Source organism: Amblyomma americanum, chromosome 7, assembly GCF_052857255.1.
Source record: "Amblyomma americanum isolate KBUSLIRL-KWMA chromosome 7, ASM5285725v1, whole genome shotgun sequence".
Taxonomy (NCBI): domain Eukaryota; kingdom Metazoa; phylum Arthropoda; class Arachnida; order Ixodida; family Ixodidae; genus Amblyomma; species Amblyomma americanum.
Genome location: NC_135503.1, coordinates 9277821 through 9293770, shown reverse-complemented (window position 1 = coordinate 9293770; position 15950 = coordinate 9277821). Strand labels below are relative to the sequence as shown.

The 15950-nt window shown below is 45.8% G+C and overlaps 1 long non-coding RNA gene across 1 annotated transcript; it reads right to left on the bottom strand.

Annotated features, from left to right (window-relative positions):
* Positions 1 to 7: 7 nt before the first annotated feature.
* Positions 8 to 15340, bottom strand: LOC144098410 (uncharacterized). The gene is made up of 3 exons (XR_013307182.1): positions 15204 to 15340; positions 10172 to 10248; positions 8 to 144 (listed from the first exon to the last, which is right to left on the bottom strand). It is a non-coding gene; the product is annotated as an uncharacterized LOC144098410 (long non-coding RNA).
* Positions 15341 to 15950: the final 610 nt, after the last annotated feature.

Genomic DNA, 15950 nt, shown 5'->3' with positions numbered 1-15950 from the left:
AAGGCAGTAGAGGGGAAGGAGGAAGAGCGGGCTGCGGTGCTCGTGGCGGCATTCCGGGTTCGCTGGACTTCGATCCGGGGCGATGCCGGGTTGCAGGCTCGGCTTGGCTCTGGCTTGGCTCAGCACGGCCCGCGTAGATTGGCACTGGTGGCAGGGAGGGCGGGAAAGAGAATACGGTTGCGCGTTTAGGCCATTGTTCTGGAGGGAACGTACTTGTATATATGTGCCAAGCGAGCCGGAGAGTGCTGCTTGTGTGGCTTCAGTAAAGAGTGACCAGTACTGGTCCGTTTAAAGCCTGGACTCCATGTACGCGAAAACTCACGCGAACGCGAAGGCGACGGCGGCAAGCGACGAGCGACGCCGTCGCGCGAAGCAAAATGCATGTGTCGCTTGCCGTGTCGCTCGGATCTGCACCCACAGAAAATTTCGCTCGTCGCCCGGAAGTCCCCCACGCGACTGGCCAATCAGAGCCCCCCAAAGCCGTTTCCGGTTTGTCCATGGTTTCTCACGGGTACATCTCACGAAACCAGCCCGTCGTCTTGGTCATCGCCACCGTCGAGAAAATATTTGGTTTTGTAGCTGAGAGGCAGACCCGCACGATTTAAATAATTAAAACAATCTACTTGTTGGGTGCGGAGGGCTAACAGCATTTGGAGCGGGCTACGCGAGCGGGCGTACTGCAGGGAGAGATGCGTGTCGACCCGCGGGTACCGGCGCTCGATCCACCGTGCCGCTGCGCTCCAACTGTGCAGAAACACTCGCGGCGCGCATTCTCAGTGGTATATTATAGTTTGCTCACTTACAGTCAGGTTGCGGTGACAGTTCATGGGAGTGTTTTTACTAAGCCGGAGTGCACAGGCACCGAACGAAAGCACACCTCCCCCGTGAACCCGTGATGTGACTTCGTCTCCGCAAGCACGCCTTTGGCTATCTCCACTGCCGCTACACCGCTGCCGTAGAGGAAATATTCCTTTGGCCCTGACTATGAGGCACACTCACAAAATTTTAAGAGAGAGAACAGGTTACGGGCGTGTTTCTAAGCTTGAGTGCGCAAAGCACGGAATCCGCTGCGCACGTCGCGGGTTCGCGTCGCCTGCCGCCTTCGCTTGCATGGAGGTTGCCCACAAGCGACAGAGCGAACGCCAGCCGTCGCCGCCGCCGTCGCCTTCGCGTTCGCGTGAGTTTTCGCGTACATGGAGTCCAGGCTTAAAGAGTGCTGAAAGCCTAAGTTAGACTGTTAGTTAGATGGGCAACATGTGAAGCAAAGAAACTAGAGGCACCGTAGCGAACAGGGGAGAAGAACGCACGGAAGGCAGATAGAAAATGTAGACAGGAAGACACCATACACATAAATTGTGGACAAGCGCATTTTTCAACGGGAAATAGTTTGTGAACGCAATTGTTTCATATATCGTGTAAGTATTCACTTTAACACTCAATATATCCGCAGATCTCACCTAAGCAGGCTTACATTTTGTTTTTAACGTTTGCTAGTGTCAAAAAATTTCCTCATTTGTTCTCTATAACAGTCTTAACAACTCGATGCGAGAGATGGGCAAACTTTAAAAGAGATTTTCTACGCGTCGGAAGAATGGACGATTACCTTCAATCTTTCCATAACAGTACCTTACAATATTCCACAGTTCTCGAACACGTCAGAGGCTGCGCTAAACCGCCGTTCACTTTGAAACCGTGAATCGACTGGCAGGGAACATTTTTAAATGCAATTTTCTCGTGTATAAATCTGCCTTTTGATGCCAGAGTGACGTCGCAGAATAAAGCCGGAAGAGCCACAGAACCAAATTTCACTGAGAACCTCTGTCTCTTTACTTTTTCGCTGTGGTAAACTTTTGATTCTACGAAACATACCTCAGTGTTAAACAAAGTCAAAAGCTGCACAAAAATGGCCCTGCCGCATCTCTAAGCGTTAATGTTTCGCTGAAAACGAGCAATGTGTACAGTTTTACTTCGATGTATTACTATACCCTGCCACACGGCAAATTTAATGTCATTTCCATCGAATGACATTCGTTCAAAACGACATTAGTTTGCTGCCACACGAGAAAATATAATGACATTTGATGAAAACGACATTAGGTACCGAATGAGTTTGGGGAACTCATTCGCCAGCAAACTCCGAGCTAATGTGTTCCCTCGACACCAGACTTGGTGAGAATATGCACCGAACATAAATTTCAAACGCGACACAAGCATTATAATATTTCAACGCCCGTACAATTCTGTGGTCGTTCATTTATTTATATAATAATACCGAATAGCACCAGAAAAAAATAAAACTGTCACTCTCGCTACCAGCCAACCGGAATGGACGAGCAGGCATGTTTTTTGGCTTTTTTGTGTAGCGTGGCCCAAAGCCAGCCGTAGCCAGCCCATGAGCCAGCGGCAGGCGCGTGCGTTGTGTTGCCGGAGTCCGGAGTGCTGGCTGTGTCAATTGCTGCGGTAGTTGTGCGCTCGGAGTTGTTTGTTATTTATTCTTGCTGGATCCGCGATGGCCGAGGGTGGAGCAAAAAACCGAGCTCAGTGGACAGAGTCGGAGACTTACGCTCTAATCAAAGTGTGGCAGGATGGCTACCCTCAGCTGCGCTAATCTGCCTTTGTACAGGGCCAGCCTGCTGCGTCTTTGTGCTCGCAAGCATAGACTCGCAGCGATCGCATTCCGCTGCCGCGAATCCATTGCACAAAGCGACGTAGTGACGTCCGCCATTTGTCTGCCGCCGCTGGCTGAACTTTGGCTTGGCTTGGACTCCTGGTGGATAGCAGTGATCAACGCGTTATTGAAACGAGGATTAAAATTTTGAAATCGGTTTCCATTCGCAAAACAATACTTTTCGAAACATATTGAGCATAGATCGAAATGTTTTTATGCTGCACTTTTTCTCCATCGCAATCGCCATCATTTGCAAATGGCATTACTTTTGGCCGTGTAGCAGCACGCAGAATAAATGACATTAAGTCGAACAAATGTCATTCGATGGGAATGACATTAGATTTGCCGTGTGGCAGGGGTATAAATTCCACGACTTGTAAATCTCCGCGCTTTGCAGTTAAACTCGAGCAAATTACGGAAACATTGCGGACAATTGTTTTGCTTCAAATGAGTGTGTCACAAATCGGGAAGCCTTAATTTATTACGCTTTCATGAAAGTACGAAACAGGTGTGAATATTTTTTCTATACGGGAAGAAGCATAAAGTCTTAAAACCAGTGGGAGACCTTATTCCTCAGCTCCGATCCGGGTATTCAACTCATGACCGTCCGTTTGGCCGAAGCCGGTGGAAAGGCTGAAGCGTTCCCTACATCTGTTAGACAAATTTACAACCCAATCAAATCTAGACGGGTCATGGAACCGCACGTGTTGGTAAACAATGTGAACGGTTACAGGAAAGTTTTGTTCACTGTTAGCTGTCACACCACTAACGTAGTACTGCGTATTAAAATAAATATTGTTCTCTTTGAGAGGACACAAATGCATTCTGTCAAGTAAATTCTATACGTAAAAAAAAAGTGAAAAGTGTAAAAGGGACCGACCACTGACGAAAACGTGTCTTGAGATTATGGAGGAAATGAAAAGACCGTGCCTCACATTGTAAGAATTGAGCTCTACAAAATCGAATAAACAATAATTTATAATGTTAGTTTCTCATTGAAAAGCGCTTAAAAAGGTATCGTGCGGTGAAAGACGCCATTATCGGCGTATCCCGCCACGTGACCACATCTCTGTAATATATTGCTTATTTGTTTTAACTGCGCAGCATTTTTTTTTATTTCACTAGTGTTCGTCATGTTTTGTTATAGTTTACTTTCTCACCAGCGCGCCCTTTGGTAAAAAGCAAACGCTCCCTTTGCATCGTCGATCATGTGCTTTTAGGTTTTGTTACTAGATGGCGTCACAGTGTTTTGCACTTCTTAGAGCGGCATCCACGGTCCACTAAAACTTTCGTCGATGAGGCGTGCATCATTGTGCGGTAACGGATTTAGGTGTGAAAACTAAAATGGACGTTACTCTATACTAAAAAATGTCCGATTACTGTCTTGCGGGTGAAATTTATATTAGTTTTTCGTACAGCACTTTTTTCCGACGCGCAATCGCCATCGTGCTCAATGAGCATGGTTTCCAGCATCGGGATACATAAAAACAAGCGTATGCACTGATCCTAAAATTCTTGCCAAATTTTTTCTAGTTTCCAACAGAACCGTTGCGGACTCCAGCACATTAGACAGCAAGCTTTCCGTTGTGGTTAAAACACACACACACACACACATATATATATATATATATATATATATATATATATATATATATATATATATATATATATATATATATATATATATATATATATATATATATATATATATATATATATATATATATATATATAGGATGTTTAAAATTCAGTTTGCTGTCCCTTTGATAGTCAAGGAGTTACTGGACAGATTATGATATATTCTTATCAATCTAAAAAGATCTTGAAGTGCAGAGCATAAAATAGTTCAAAAGAGAGCCTTCCACTCCAAGCGGCCAAAGAAATCCACCGCCTACGCCCTGCCTGGATGGAAGCGCCGAGGCAAGTGAATAACACAGAACGGATGCGAATGAAACCAGATAGGGAAACAAGGGAGGGAAGTGGAAAGGAAGAAGGGAGGAGAGAAACGGGAGCAGCGCCGGGAAGGTGCCGTCATCTCGCGGCGAGGCCCTGAGTTATGGTCCCGAGCGGGCGTGGCCGCAGCGTGGCGCGGGTGAGATAGGGGCGATAGGGAGCGGTGAATGGGAGCAGAAGCAATGCAGCGGTGAAAGTGCAGATAAGGGACGCGAGTGGTGCCGTGGTAGGCTTCGCGAATGGGCTTCTGCTGCGCTTGGCCGACTCCTTTTGCGGCCCGTTGTGGTTGCGCGTCGTGAAAACCGTACAAAACGCTTCACGGCTTATTGTGTCTGCGCGAGTCTCCGCTTCTGCCTGGAAACTCCTGTTCTATCCATGAAAGACAATAATTTGGCCAAGTAGCTGGTTTTTTTGGTGGGTCACTCTACCACTGTTCTCTCAACTTTTATATTTCTGGCTTATATCGAATTGCGATTATTGTTAAATTGCTCTCCTGGCTGGAAGCTTCTGGGCTTTCTGACCAATCGCTTCTATTTTTTTAGTCGTATAGCAGACGACGGATTCACTCGTTTAGCTGCAGGAACAGTAGCTACTTGCTTGCATGGAAGAATATGCGCACTCAGTCACTTTACCGCAAAGGCTAGTTCTCGTTGCTGACAATATCTTTATTTTTGATTCAATGTTTGATTCTTGGCTTCTCAAACAATAAATTCTGAAAAGAAAAAGCAATGCCTTGCAAACGCAACTAAGTTTCTAAGGAAAGGAAAGTGAGGCTTAGGACTGCCATTACATAATACTCAGTTTCAGGAAAAGAAACAAAAAGGGGATTGCTATAACGAAGAGGTTCGATCGACAATAGCTTCAGCGAGAGCTTCAGCGAGAGCTGTAAGTTCATTGAAAATAATCTAAATATGACACATAGCAGACCAAAGCTGGTTAGGCCTTATAAAGGCGACTACAGATGTAGTACTGCATATGATGATAACTGTGCCGATGTGGCTTTTATGACAGCACGTAGAATTTTTTTTTTTTCTGCAGGCAGAGCCCCACAACAGAAAATTAGCGCCACTCCCGTGCAATTTTCTGAAGCCTGCATTTCACACATTTTATCCTGCGACGCAAATGACTTCGTTAAGAAATTAATTTGTAGAGCGACTGCCCAGGACAGGCTGTGGTCCTGAGTCAGGATGAATTCTTCCTCAGGTATGAAGTTTCTCTGGAAGCTGTATACGCTCCCTTTGTAGCCGTATGGCTGCGCTTCGATGGATGCTACTGAATAATTGCTCCCTTAATTGTTGCGATTATTTTATGCAGTTATCTTGCCTTCGGTAGTTATATTATTTACATGAGGTGGATCGAGTCAGCGAGGGGCATAAAAGTGATAATAAACTACGCTTTCACCGTGTCACGAAAGTCAATAAAAGAGCCCCCCGTTTCCAGGGACGTGATATACGGGGTACTTTTTCTCTTTTTTTCAGAGAATTGTAATAAATTCTCATGGATTTTCACAATTTTTAGTAATTACTAGGAAGGTGTAGGAACCTAATGTTTCTCGTTCTTTCCATATTGCTGGCGTTTCCAAACTGCTGCAGGGGAAAATGTGCAGAAAAAAGGCATTTTGTGTCTATTTAAGAAATTTTTCGGTTATGTCATGGAAAATCACTCTTTGTTCCTTGGGTTATTAACTATTGCGCTGATAGCATATCCTGACCGATCCCAATGAGAGCTATGATTAATCAGGAAAAAAAATCGAAGCACGTGATACTACGAACACAAAATGTTCTCTACTATAATATTATATCTATTTATTATGTACAGTTTATTATCATTACGATATGGATCACGACGCGGCGATCTCAAGTCCGAAATGATCGCTATTACAAGGGGCTCACTCCCGCTTGGTAAATAGTGCTGACTTTTCGAAGTACGTCTCATGCGAATGAGTACAGAAGCATATCAGTTTTTATGAAGTCCTCGTAATTGAATCGAGATGAAAACGTCGCATATTCCGCCTTAAGATTTTTGCTAATAACTTTATTTGCCTGGTCGCTCATGAAGTTATGAGCGCTATGTTGATCTTAAGTTGAGTTTGATGAAAAAAAGCCAGAACTCTGCAGCTTTTCAATTCCTGCTACGTTGACATATATTATTCTACGAAAGCACCCCACGCTTCGCACTGCAATAAGGTTAATGCTTTTGCCCCGACGCTGTTATTCGCTTTTATTCTTTCGTTTTCTCGCGAATGAAAAATATCATAAAGTAACGAATTGAAGAGAGGAGATAACAATATTAAAGGGGCAAATAACGGCATATAAAGTGATTCCTGATATGAAGATAGATGCACCCTGTCTCTGCGGAGTATATATGAAAAAAAGAATTGTAATAATTTCTGTTTGTTTCATTTCCTGATTTTTTTTTCTTTGCACGAGGCAGAGCACCCGATGAGCGAACGACCGGGCGGCGCGCGACCTCGAATACGACTGTCAGCCGAGGAGAAATATGCCCCTAATACACAGCGCGTTATTGGAGGCCCACCCTCCTCCTCCTCCTCATCGCTCTCCTCTTTTCCCACTAAGTTCGCTCGATGGGCGTATACGTCACGGGCGGCGATAATTTGAATGTATGGCTGGCGACCATGAACGATTCCTCGCGAGCACTCATTTCGGTTGGTTCGATGTACCTACATATACGTTTCAAACCCGGGCCCCGAAACCGTTCACCAACCGTGAAAGCCGCGAGCTTTCGAAAAACTTATCAAGGACCTGTGCGCGTACTGTCGGAGAAGTGCGCTACGAGGAGGGAAAGAGGGCGGGCGTGACGCGCAAGGCGACGATGGCGAGGACCTTTAAAATTACGTTTTCAGTCGCTTCCTCGCCTTTCTCCCTCTCTTCCCCAGCCCGGGTCGGATCGTCGCCCGCGCACTGCGGTCTGTGGCGGGTGCCCGTCGCCATCCAACGTCGTCGTATCCACTCTGCTCATTTTCTCTTCGGAGCCACTGAGCCGGCACGAAATTGGGAATCGAATCGCGCCGGCAGTTCGAACGAACGCCCAGCGTTAAACTTCCGCGGCTCAATCTTCCAAAGTTATATATTCTTTCGCATCTTTCTCTTTTTTGTCTAGAGCCTTGTTCGTCGCTCCTCTTTTCCCTTATTTCCTTCCCCCGAATTGTACCTTTTCTTTAATTCTTCCCTTTTTCTTATCGGAAGCAACGAGTCATTGTCCGCCAAGCGACACGGCTATCTGCGTTCATGCGCATTTTATACTTGTCTCGATGCGGGCTTTGCGATGTGCCTCTTGTCACTTTTTTGTCAAGTTATCAAAATTTCTGTTCTGTTCATTTCTTGACTTCTTCGCCTTCTGTCCGTCCGTTCGTGCACGTTTGGCCGGGACATCGAATTACCGCTTTCGGCGGTGACATTGATCTTTGCTTGGAGGAGTTTTCTGCTTGAAGAGGGAGAGAAAGTGGATCGCGGAGCGGGAAAGACAAGAAGCGTGAAGCCGGAAGAACGAAGTAGACGCCGAATTTCTTATATACCGACACTGAGTGCACGGCGCGTTGTGTGTGGGTAATGTCGACGAGAACCATGCCTGGAGAGGCATCGACGGCGGCGAGTGGAGAAAATAAAATGAAAAGGAAGAAAGAGGTCGAAAACGAAACTTTAGATTGGATTAGCCTAACCCATCTGAGCCGTGTATAGCGGTCGCGACATCTGCCGCGCAGCCGCATGTTGTGTTTATATACTTGACCCCGGTTTGCCGACCGGAAGAATTGGAAGTGACAACGCTGCGGGGAGGAGCAGTTCAAAGCAAGCTTTACAAGTCACTCCGCCTGCGAGTCTACGAAATAAAACGAAAAAAAAACGATATAAAATAAAGGAAACTACTGAAACGCCAGGCTGAATTCAATTGAACTGCGCCCTGAAGATAGGGTAAGAAAAAGCGAGAAAAAGTGGAGGCCGCGATAAGACAGGCCACCGGGAGCAAGGAGGAAATGAACTCAGTGCTGGAAGTTACGAGTCACACTAGGACAAGAAAGCGCGTAAAACCGCGCACAAGACGGGAGCGGAGTTGAAAGGCAGAAGCAAGGAATAGAGAGGTGACCAGGACTGTACAACACGGTGACAAGCAGCAAAGAGCAGGAAACTCGCCAGGCGACGCTCGCGCACGAAGGAAATGGCAGTTAAGGGTGGAGCGTGCGTGGTTCTCCTCTGGTGCCTTCCGTTGTCTCAGCTGCAGCAGCAGCAGCGGGAGTTGGAAAAGGAGAAGAGCTCGTGGAACACGGAACACTACTCGGACGGACATCTCTCAGGAGGAATTTGGCTCCATAAATAACGGAGCCCCGGGAAAGCACGGAGAACCGAACACGGAGAATTCTTTTTCACGACAGAGTGAGGGACGTGGGGACGAGGCTCAAAAGGGAGAAGTCGGCCGTTTAGGGACTAAGGTGAGGGGGGCTCGTTTAACTCAATCCAAACAAAAGAGGGAACTCCTTGGCGGCTCGGCGCTGGAAAGAAGAAAAGACAAGCGCGAAAGAAAGTGGAATAAATAAGCAAAAAAAAGGAAGCGCGAAGAAAACGGAGAGAAAAAGAGAGGACGCCAATTTGTCTTTGCGAAGGCGCGCGTTGAAATGCGCATGTAGGATTGCTGCTGCTCCAGCTTTACCGACGCTCGTGCTGAGCCGCCCACCCGGATGCCTTGTTTTTCTTTCGAGAGCCCGAAATTTATTTCGCGAGACGTGATTATGCCCTCGCTCCATTCTCGTGTTCCGAGCAGCTCGGCTTATATACGCCCTGTTTTTGTTTTTTCAATTTTTCCTTCTTTTACAGTTTGCTGTTACGCGCTCTTCCCATTTTCTATCTTGGTTTTCCCCTTTCCTCCTTGTTTTTTTTTTTTGACACTGTACAGCAGAATCAGCAGCAGCAGCAGCAGCTTTGTCGCTTCTGTCTCTCCCTCTGTCGTCTTGGAGACGGACGCGAGAAAAATCGATGTCACCGCCGCCGACGCTCGTTTTGCCGCCTCCTCCCCCGACTCTCGTAAAGCCGCAAAACGACGCCGTTTGCGCGTGGTATCTCGCACGCATGCTGAGGCCGGCAATGGGCCCGGAGGCAGCGGCTAAACACCCGCAGGACTATCGTGCTGGCTCAGACCATAAGACAGCAGGGAGAGAGAGAGAGAGAGAAAAAAGAGAGGAAGGAGGAAGTTAAAGCCCACAGGGCGGCAAAAGGTATAACCAGAAAAAGACACGGAGAGCCGCCGGGAGGCGTAAGGATCAAAACTACACGGACGCCATAAAACCGAATTCAAGACAGAAGGGAAGAAGGAGGGGGAGAATGAGACGATACTGAACAAGGTCCCGGGGAAGAACCGACGAAGTTTGCACGCTTAAGATGATAGTGAGGAGCCTAACGCGTCGCGTAAAAGTAAGTGCGCTGGAAGGAAGAAAGAAACGAGAAAGCGAATTATTTTGAACTCTTCTCCTCTTCCGCTTTCTTTCTCATGAGCGAACGAAGAAAGCGGAAGAAGAACAATTTCTCTTCCGGGAGCGCTTACCTGTTGAGCGACGCCGGCGTTCTCGGCTGGCCGCGTACATTAGCATCCGCCAGCGCAATCCGATTTCCGGGTTTTCCCTGGGGAAGAGATAAGGGGGGGATTGAGCTAACGGGATCTAGGGACAGGAGGCCACACCCACTATCGCTGCTGCTTGGCTATTCGAGCGCAGAGCATCCCCTCTCGTTCCTCTCTCTGCTTCTCCCCTCCCCCCTCTCTCAGCTTGCTTAGTGTGGTGCACGTGTGAGCACACTTGGCGACTCTGTTTCGCACTTTGATTAAAGCTAGCGGTGCCTTGTTTATGTTGCGGCACTTCGACCGATCAAGTTCCGGAAGCAGGCAGCGGGCGTTTATGCATTTCAAATGAGCATATGCGTGTTTGAAGAAGAAATGCGGTGGATTATAGTTCAGTGTATGGTTGACTTCATGGATCTTAACTTCCCTGCCAATTATTAAGCTGCAAAAATATGTTATCGTTTTCTTTAACAAAATAAGAGAGAAATTTCCAACAGATGGTAATTTGAATAACATCCAAAAAAGTGCGCCGACTTAAATGTTTTCATCACGCGAATGCGGAGAATAGTAAGCAGAGAAGCCTTTGTACTGCTTGTCTTCCGGTCGCCTAAACGGGTCGTGAGAGGCTGCAGTAATTTTAGAATAAGCTGTCCATTTATCATGTTAGAATCAATGAAAAATCGAGTCGCTTCGCGTCAAGTGAATAAAACTAATGATATTTTTTTTTTGACAGTGGCTTCCTTTCCAGGAAAAGTGTCCGTATTGAAGAGAAGATGCAATGGTCTTATGTATTTTCTCAGGCATTCTTGCGAACATAATCTTATTAGAGTGTTTTATGCCGACTAGTTAAGCCAAAAAATGTTTCCTTTCGTATTAATCCTCACTGTAGGCAAGAGCAATGCTGCGGCGAGGTATCTTAATTTTTCTCTTAAAAACCTATTATTGAAATTTTTATTTGGATTTAAAACAGTACATGTCATCGTTTTCGAAGGCTGAGTCGTGCTTATTCCGTTCTTTTACTGTGCGAATTTTTCATTTTTTTTTCTTTCACAAGGAAATACTTTGAAAAGAAGGAGGTTTGTATTTTATTTACTGTTTGTGCCTATTGGTCGAATATTTATGGTGCCAATTTAAAGACAGTGATTGTTACCAGTGCGCATTTGTGACCATTGTCTTAATCTTTAAGCTTTGCGAGAAACGGTTCTTTTGTAGTTCTTTGTTTCACCCAATGCAATGCGGAATTTCAGAAATACATCCGGCGTCCGGATCATCATAACGATACCTATCGTGACTGCTGGGACCTGTTAACTATCGAGCTATACGCCGAAAGTTGTTTTTTTTTTTAAAACAGCAGCTCTTTGACTGAGTCTATCCTGCTCAAACTTCAACAGCTCTAATATCATTGCAGACAGACAGGGCAAAGCTTCAGTACCATGCGAATTATCAAAATATTTCCCTTCGTTATATCTAGGAAATCTCATCCGGATCATGAGAGGGAAATAGCTAGAAGGATAAGAATGGGCTGGAGTTCATTTGTTAGGTTTTCTCATATCATGAATGGCAATTTACCACTATCCCTCAAGAGAAAAGTACCCAACAGCTGTATCTTACCGGTACTCACCTACGGGGCAGAAACGTGGAGGCTAACGAAAAAGGGTTCAACTCAAGTTAAGGTCAACGCAGCAAGCCATGGAAAGAAAAATGATAGGCGTAGTGGTAAGAGACCGGAAGTGGGCAGAGTGGGTGAGGGAACAAACACGGGTTAATGACATCCTAGTCGAAATCAAGAGAAAGAAATGGGCTTGGGCAGGGCATGTAATGCGAAGGCAAGATAACCGCTGGTCATTAAGGGTAACGGAGTGGATTCCAAGAGAAGGCAAGCGTAGCAGAGGGCGGCAGAAAGTTAGGCAGGCGGATGAGATTAAGAATTTTGCGGGGTTACGGTGGCCGCAGCTGGCAAAGGACAGGGTTAATTGGCGAGACATGAGAGAGGCATTTGCCCTGCAATGGGCGTAGTCAGACTGATAATGATGATGGTGATGATGAATCTCAACGGCCATGCGTTTTGTCCTTACATGACGACTTGAAGAAGGGCTGTGTGAAGTGGAAGTTTCCGCTAATTGCTAAACCATGATTTGGAGGGGGCGTCTGATTCTTGGAGTCCGTCATTTCGGTTCCAATTCTTTCAGCTGCAAGTTAGAGCTCGTCTTGTGCCCCTCTCGTGTCCTCGTTTCTCTTGCTCTGAGCCCCCACCAAACCATGAAGACTTGTGTTCCTGCTTGTTTATTTATTTAGAATACACCCCAAGGGCCCCAGGTATGGGTTATTACATGAAGGATAACACTACAACATCCAGGCAGTATATTAGTTAACATTTTGTCATGTAATTATTTTGACGATATAACTTTTGAAATGCTTTGGACTGGAGTGGAGCATGGCAGCAGGGGGAAGATCATTCCAGTCTTTTGCAGTCTGAATGAAAAATGAGAAACTAATAAGCCGAACCGATAAGCCTCTACCGTAACTAATTTCCAAAAACAGTCACACGTTTTCGATTGAGTCGCAACTGTTCCTGATTCGTACACATTTGAAAGCATGCTATCTAGCATGTTCTGGTTATATTATTTGCACATTTTTCACGTTTATGAACTTTACTAGATTTTAACACGTTATTTGACAGTTACTCGCTGCTTGTATCTAGCTTGGGCATATTTATGTCAATGTTTTTATGCCGTATGGTCAATGCGTTTGTAGATACTTACATAGCTGCTGCGGTCTATCCGCTCTCCTCAACCCTACTTGGAGCAAAACAAATCAAGTGGGGAGCAATTTGGAGAGAAGTTTGTCAACTGGAGGCATGCGTGCCGGCTGTACGACGCTCTCCGCACCCATGTGAGTCAATAAATCGATGGCGGCACTAACGAGCCAAGCACGCGAACCAGGGCTGCAGCTGTTCTGTTTCCTTTTTTCTTTTTTTTCGCGCGCGTTATTTGAGGATCTTCGCGCAGCTCCGGTCGAAGTTTTAAAAAGATTTAAATTTCACTTTGGTTTAACAAATCGGGCAAGAAGCTGTGAATATTTTATTCCTTCAGAGCCATCATCAAAAACTGTTCGCTTAAAAATAAATGAATTCTTATTTTAAGTGGATTAACTGTGACGGAACAGGGTTAATGCGACGAAAGCGATTGTTTTTAATCCTTCGTAATTAACTTTGACAATCAAAACACTTAATTCACGATGAGGGAGTTGGCATTGCTATATAGTGTGAAATTGAATGTATGTGAGCCATCTAAACTTTTGGGACACCGCGTGCACTTCATTAAGTGGATCTTCTGCAAGCAAAGTTTGGACAACGAAATAAAATTCACACTTCCCGGTATACAGTGCTTCCTGGGTGAAAATCTCTCTAATGACCTCTACCAGTTGTATTGTTTTGTCATCCTTAGCTATAGCAGGGGCGCTGTCGAGTTCTGAACAAAAGGAAGTCAACCTTCTAGATGAAGCGATGTCTTGAAGTATGCCAAGCGGTTAGGCCAGCTACAACTCTCGGCCCTCCTTGTAATTATTTGCAGTTCTTGAACACAAATGATCTGTTCGCTACAACTTCAATTTTTCCCACTGCGCCCGTATATTGCGATCTGTTTTTGTGACACCTTTTTTTCGTGGAAGATATTGACGACCCTGTTATAGTGACCCGTAGGGTACGAAATTTTAAAGCGAACAGAGATTTCGAGAGCTCTGCTAAGCTTGAGAGTCAAAAGCCATCATCAACCTCATCATCATGATCAGCAGCGCCATACCTACGCCCACTATTCGCCAACTGTGGCAACCCTATCCCCACAAACTTCCAAATATTATGCACCCACCCACCTGACTTTCTGCCGTCCCTGCTGCACTTGTCCTCTGTTGCAACTTCCCTTCGCATTATATGCCCTGGCCAATAATAATAATATTAATTGGTTTTTTGGGGAAAGGAAATGGTGCAGTATCTGTCTCATATATCTTTGGACACCTGAACCGCGCCGTAAGGGAAGGGATAAAGGAGGGAGTGAAAGAAGAAAGGAAGAATAGGTGTCGTAGTGGAGGGCTCCGGAATAATTTCGACCACCTGGGGATCTTTAACGTGCACTGACATCGCACAGCACACGGGCGCCTTGGCAGCCCTGGCCAAGCCCATTTCTTGATTTCGACTAGAATTGCATTAACTCGCCCATTTCTTGATTTCGACTAGAATTGCATTAACTCGTGTTTGTTCGCTGAACCACTCTGCCCGCTTCCCGTCTATTAGGATTACGATAAACAATTTTCTTTCCATAGCTCGCTGCGTTGTCCTCAATTCAAGTTCTACTTTTTTAACTTATAAACACGTTTATGCGCCATAGGGAAATACCGGTAAGAGATAGCTTTTTCATATCTTTCTATTGAGGGGTATTTGTAAACTGCCATTCACTACATGAGAGTACCTGGAATAAGCACCCAGCCCAGTTCTGATTCTCCGAGTTATTTCACTCTCGTGGGACGGGTCTGCATTCAACGAAGTGAAACAAGAACTAAGCAGAAACAATTACTACTCTTTAAAGTGCACAGCCCTAGAAAACTGAGAGGGGCAGTAGCACGTAAATGGATGTCAGTGTTCTCATTCGTACTACAGGCAAGCTGCGCATTCGGAAGGGTAGACCATTGGGCCAGTTGGCCACTCACGTTTAAGGAAGGAATGCGCAAATTTAGCTCGTCCCGTTCGCGTCTTTTTTTTTTTTGCGTCCTACCTAGATTCTTGCATCCCTTTCTTCAACATGCACACTCAGCGTACGTGCGGGGCGTCCTTACAGTTGTGCATCAGTGTGCAGGAAAACATACACAGTTGCGACCACCCGACGGAACTACGTCCTTAAACTGTCATATATTTCTGTACTCAGGATCACGACGAGCACTGAGAGAGAAAGCCCACGCAAAAGCCCTTAACAGTAAACACCTGATCAGCGGCGAAATGGCTCGCGGCAGTACAAGGAGAGGGGCTTACGTTTCGTGGACGATGCGAAGTGCCTCCAAGCTCCCTGCGAAAGCAGCTTGTCCTCGCGACGTCGAAGCCAAACTCCCACTCCGCTCGTCGGTTCTTCCTCTGTTTTAAATCTGGCTGCCTTTGCGTTTGTTTTCCGAGTTTGCTCTTTGTGAAAAACTTTGCTGGAGGCCAATGTTCGGCTCGGGTGATAAGCTCGAGATAATGCCTCTGCCTCACGAGAAGACGCCATTTAGCGCTTTGCAAAAAGGAGCTTCGCTTAGGCAAGGTGGAGGCAAAGCCTTCAAAGCCAAATAAAGAAATTCGCTGGTTGCGCCCTATGGCGTCTGAGTCTTGAGGTCTTGGTGAGTCTCGACGAAGAAAGGAAGATAATGCTCTTTGCGTGCACTCGACCGCATCTGTGCTGTGCTTTGTAGATTAAACCCGCCGTCTGACCATTGCACAAAAAACGAATTTTCGTCTTTATTCACAGTTACTTTCTGTGAGGCTTACTTGGAAAAAAAAAAAGTTGGGTTTCTAACGTATTATCTATGTTACGTAGTTTCTGCTCTTTTTTTTTTTTAACGTTCGGCCCGAGAGTCCAGAGAGCTCACATTTACACTTGGGTGACGACTTTATTTTTCGTACAACAGACATTGAGAGTAATGCAGACATGAAAGTCGGCTTGTTTTTTCTCCCGGTTGCAAATAAGTACGTACACCAGACTGAATAGAGACGTCCTTTCGCCAAGAATCGCTGACAGCTCGTACA